Source organism: Podarcis muralis, chromosome 3 (assembly GCF_964188315.1).
Source record: "Podarcis muralis chromosome 3, rPodMur119.hap1.1, whole genome shotgun sequence".
Lineage (NCBI taxonomy): Eukaryota > Metazoa > Chordata > Lepidosauria > Squamata > Lacertidae > Podarcis > Podarcis muralis.
Window position 1 is genome coordinate 40,140,172 of NC_135657.1, and position 6,000 is coordinate 40,146,171.

The window sequence follows — 6,000 nt, forward strand, 5'->3', positions numbered from 1 at the left end:
ATGACAGCAAATGGGTCAGTCTAATATTGCTCAGGGCTCTTGTTGACCATGCCATATAACTGAATGCCAGCAAGAAAACCCTGGCCTAACACACCTTTTCTTTCTCATTTACTTAGGCTGGTTTTGGGTTGTTACATATAATGCCTGTGTTTTAGGATGCTGTATATTTAGTATTTTCCATGTTAACTAACCTAGCCTAAAATATTCCCAAAGAGGAACAATAATAATAAAGATGGACTCTAGGGTAATAAGGAAAACAATAATGCTTTAAATAACAGCATTTGCAGCGGGTACTGTCATTCTTGGGCTTCTTGTCCTGATGGCCTCTACTGTTCTCTTTTTAGCATTCTATCTCTGGGCTGGAACTGCAGAAGTCAACAGGATAAATGTGCTGCAAGAAATATATACTTTCATCCAGTGGTTCAAAGCCCCACATAAAAATGGTACAGCCTTATCTGTCCACAGTGAATTGTGGCAGGAGACAGCTTGGATCGAGTCTCAGCATGAGTCCTGGCTGTGCGTGCTGCTAAGTTTAGGGAGCATGAATAAAGGTATTTATTCCTAGGCAGAGAGAAAATACGAGACCAATTATTTTCTATGGAAACTGGAAAATAAACACCCAAACTGGCAGCAAAACATCTCCCTTCTGTTTAAGAAAAAGACCAAGTGAAAGGTTACTTTGTAATCTTCACTGCTAAAGTGTTTATTCAGTTAAATTCCATATTAGCTTTTTCTCGGACAAACAGAGCTTGATACAACTCTCTCTGAAGTCAAAGGAAAGAGTCCCTTTGACTTCGGTGGAAGCTAAGCCACGTGACCATAGGGACACATTCATCTGTGGGTCAGTCAGCCCTAGCCACAACTCATTTAAGTCAAACCAATGTTCTGCCTTTAAAGTCAGTAGAACTCAATTTGCCTAAACGTAAAGGTTTGTGGATTGGCCTGTGTTTAAAACGAGGTGATGTGCTAGTGGTTTTTAGGGAATGCTATGTACCTCCTTCCCTGCAGGTGACTCCCCAACATAACTGATTACCATCTGAGTCTGAGCTAGCAGAAAAAATTCCCAATAAGCTTCTTTTTCTAACCCTTTGCCATTAAATTTTCGTTTACAGTAATTTTGGTTTAGCAAATTTTTGTCCAAAATGGCGAAAAGAAAAAGATACTGTATTAAAATTGTAAAATTTATCACCTGTAGGCATATATGAAATCATCTAATATTCAAAGGGAGGGTATTTCAATGAGTAGGTACCACAAGCCTAAAGGCCAAATTCCTACATTGTGTGGAACAAGCGTCCTGATAAGATGGTACCTGCCGGATGCTCTCACCTGCAGACCAAAGGGCTCAATTTGGTATGTTAGGGTTGAGAGGATCCTTCAGGTATATTTCAGTACATTAGTGTCAGAGCTGGCTCCAGGTCCCAGCTCACAGAGGACCAACGCTAGCCGGCAGTAATGTACAAAAGTCTTTATTGAAGTACAGTTTCCATTTCCAAACCGGAGCGCCCCAGCTCTACGTCTTAGAGGCTAGACCGGCGAAGCTCCATCTGAGTCTCCGCCCCCTGTACACCAGTTTAAGACTCTAACCTTACTCCACCTCTTCCGTCTCTCCTTTCTCCTCTGGGTCCTTCTACCCCCCGGGGTCCCTTCCGTCCTGGACTCTTCTGACGCTGACGCTGACCCCCCTGAGTCTCCTCCCTCCTTTCGGCGGGCTTTAGGACCTGGCTCCCTATCCGGGCTGCCCACTGCGCCGCCCTCTTGTACATTTGAACTTGGCGCGCGCGCCCAGTCTCCGACCTTCCTTTTGACCGTTTCCTCGCTCTCCGATGGAGGTGTGGCCAATCCTGACTCATGTCCTCCCACTGGCGGTGCGCCGCCTGATCCCGATGCCTGGGACTCCTCCCCCCTACTGCGCTCTGGTGGAGAAGCTGGTCCTGATTTCCAACTGCTGCTCTCTGAGTCCCCTCTTGCCCCTTCTTCCTGGGGTGTCCCCCTAGGCACCCCCCTTGCTCTGACCATGGGAGCCCCTTTCTGTGAATCCTCCGAGTCGCTGGAGAGACTCAGAGACCTCGGACGGCTGTCATCGCTAACATTTCCTTCAGATTCCTCCCCCTCGGTCTCTATTTCCTCCCTCTCCTGTGCCTCTGCTCCTGAGCCCCTGACAATTAGTATATATGATTATAGCACCAACTTTCTAAACATTAGTATTTTAAATATCAAACAAACACTAAGGAAAATAACAGGGTCCATTTTATACGAGCTATGAGCTGCAGAGACAGTTGAGCTTGCACCGGTGGCTAGAACAAAGGACACTTGATGCTATGGTATAGATGCTATAAAACAAATGGCAAAACAGACTGCAGGAGCTGGAAAATACTGCCCACCCAAAGCTGTTTTCCCTATTATTCTCTCCCCCCCCCCCAGCTTAATTGCACTCATGTCTTTGCCACTGTCTTTTTCAGTGAGATGACAGGGATTTGCAAATCCCTTCCTCCTTTCCATTGAATTCAGAGTATAAGTATTTAATTTTCTAACCGGTGTTTTGATGCCTTGAGCTCCTTTCTTTCCATAACAGAAAACACATTCTGAAATGTGTATTTACTAAGAGTTCACAGGGTAGCAAGTGTTGCTGGTGAAGTAATCTGTTTGTCTAGGGTAGTGTGGTGTATCAGTCAAGTGTCCTTTGGCCCAGCCACCAGTACGAGCTCTGCTGTCTGTGGCTCTCAGCACCTGTCAAAAGGCTGTTGCTAGAGCAACTGGATTCTCTCACGAGACAGACTTTTGGTTGCGAGGCAACTGGCCGTTAAAGTTTATCTGCAGTGGCTATTTTTCATGAGGCTAACAAGTAACTTCTTATTGGGGTCTTCACATTATGAAGCATAGCCAAACATCATCAAGAGCGCCCTAATGAGATTGTCAGTGAGGTAACAGAGAATCAGCCTCATCAACCAGGCCACTGCCGTGTTTGGTGACTCTACTTTTGTGTTCCTTCCTCTGGGAAGCTAAGCTGAGCTCTGGACAGGAAACTAAGGCCTCCTGCTAATGCTTATTTTCTTTTATTGCCCCTGTGCTAAGTACACCATGGAGTCTGCAGACCAACTCCACAGGATACAGGCTGGGGTTTGCGACGGTCTCCTATGCAGTCACTCTTTTAAGATCACATTAATATATGTTTAAAACAATACTCCTGACCGCAGTACTCGGGTGCAGTTGTAAAACGCAGAAAATAGCAAAACCGTTCAAACAGCTCATCATAAAGGAAAAGCCCACTGGACAAAGAAGGACGCAAGGGCATGATCTGCTTTAGCCAAAGCGTTGCTATAAATGCATATTTTGGAACTGGCACTTTTACAGTGCCACATAATATTCATTCCATACTTGCAAGTGATATTTCAGTGTGATATCACCTGAACTTTGGAATTCCCTGCGCATTGATATTAGGCGGGCGCCTTTGCCTTTGCTGGATGGTTTTTGGCACCTGCTAAAAGTTTTTGTTTCGTTTAATCTAGTCTACCCAGACATGTATATTTGACATGCATTTTAATATGTCATATTACAGTGTATGATAGGGACACGGGTGGCGCTGTGGGTTAAACAAAAGAGCCTAGGACTTTCCAATCAGAAGGTCGGCAGTTTGAATCCCCGCAACGGGGTGAGCTCCCATTGCTCGGTCCCTGCTCCTGCCAACCTAGCAGTTCAAAAGCACGTCAAAGTGCAAGTAGATAAATAGGTACTGCTCCGACGGGAAGGTAAACGGCGTTTCCGTGAGCTGCTCTGGTTCGCCAGAAGCGGCTTAGTCATGCTGGCCACATGACCTGGAAGCTATACGCCGGCTCCCTCGGCCAATAAAGCGAGATGAGCACTGCAACCCCAGAGTCGGCCACGACTGGACCTAATGGTCAGGGGTCCCTTTACCTTTTTACAGTGTATATTTTTGAAATTACTGATTTATTTTGAAATTTTTTAGGCTAACTTGTTTTAAATATCTGGGTTTCTTGATAATTTTAATTTATTTTTAAATAATATATGTAAAGCGCTTAGATGTTTTTGTAATTAAGTGGTATCTAAATCCTGCTAAATAAATAAAAGTGGAGCATTTACCCCTCTTCAAACAGGTACTATTTTAAACAGGAGAACATTGGCATGGCATGGCCTGCTGCACTGGTTTAGGCTCTCATAGGATAAGGGCATTATTTCATTTTTTGACTCCATGAATGTATATGCAAGCAGAGTCTGCACATATCAGCAGGATGACTGGAAAATGAGCTAATAAATAATTCAGCTTGCCATCAGTTGTATAGTATAGGCTATATTTAGGAAGAATATAAATTTTGAATAAACTAATTGAAGGATTTCTGCTCACACACAGTGCAATCCATAATCTATTTACCTTGGAATGGTACCATTAAGTCACTGGACTGCTCTGGAGTAAGTGGGTTGTGGACTACACATCTTATTCATTACCGTACAATGTCTTATTCATTTTACCAAAGGCTTTATCCGGATGTCTATTCATTCAGTCTTTTTTTTTTTTTACTTGGGGTTGTGTCTAGCCTGAAATTTATTAAGCAAGGGTCAGCTGTTTCTCAAAGGAAGTATGAAGGCAGAGAGAGAGATATAAATATATGAGCTGCAGTGCAGCATATGCATAGAGCTGAAGTAGCAGTTGGCCATTTATGCAGAACATTTTTCTTTCCTGAGACCACATGAGACAAGGAAGGTACTTTTTGTTACGAGACGCTTCCATGTCTTTGCAAGTAAAAACTGGACTGCTCAGTACGAGAGACAGAAGTTAGGGCATTTCTGTGGTGATCATAGTGTTTCTTTCAGATGATTGGCATGTTGGCATTCCTAAACCTGTAATCCAGACGTCAACCCTACTAATCCCCATGCTGACCGTTGCTAGCAGAATTAACATGGATGCGTGTATACAGGGAACAGCCATTGTACAAGCCCACCATTGGCAGATCCAAACCATTCTAATACAGATATGTCTTATATGATATAGGTAAAGGTAAAGGTCCAGTCGTGGCCGACACTGGGGTTGCGGCGCTCATCTCGCTTTATTGGCCAAGGGAGCTGGAGTACAGCTTCCAGGTCATGTGGTCAGCATGACTAAGCCGCTTCTGGCGAACCAGAACAGCGCACAGAAACACCGTTTACCTTCCCGCCGGAGTGGTACCTATTTATCTACTTGCACTTTGACGTGCTTTCGAAGTGCTAGGTTGGCAGGAGCAGGCACCGAGCAACGGGAGCTCACCCCGTCGCGGGGATTCGAACCGCCGACCTTCTGATCGGCAAGTCCTAGGCTCTGTGGTTTAACCCATAGCGCCACTTCCTTTTTAATTACTGGGTCTTGGACTAAGGTTGCTGGAGGAAATTATATCTGGAAAAACCCTTGCCTGGGAGAAAAACTTGTGGAAGAAGTGGGGGAGGTTTTAATTTCTGGTTTCCTTTTAAAATTAGTTTTTAAATTATTTTTATTTTTTAACTGAGCTATTTCAATATTTAAAAAATGGCTGGAATTCAACACAGCACTAATGAGATTGTTCCATTACTGCAAGCATTTTTTCTTGCCCAATGAAACGATCTCCCCTCTACCCCCTCCACACTACTCTAGGGGATTTGCCAACCTTTCAAGATGGCAGGGGAGCCCTGTTGTATTAGTAAGAGTCCTTGGGCTGGTTTCCTCTAGCAGGATGGGGTAGTTGAATCTGGCCCAGTATAAGGAAAACAGTAATTCTGTCCTAAGGAGAGAAACTGGGCTTATTACAGTGCAGTTATTTGGCTATTCATCATGAATCCCCAGCCTAGATAAGCAGGAAGCAATAAAACAGGCTGGACCTGCAAACAGGAGATGTTTTATTAAAGGCATAGGAGCCCTGGAAGTCTTCAACAGCGCACTGTTAGTACAACCTTGGGAGACCAGTGCTTCAATTGCATTTTGTTTTGGGGAAAAACCACACACCAATTGTAGTGGTTTGGAGTTACTCGTGCGTAACC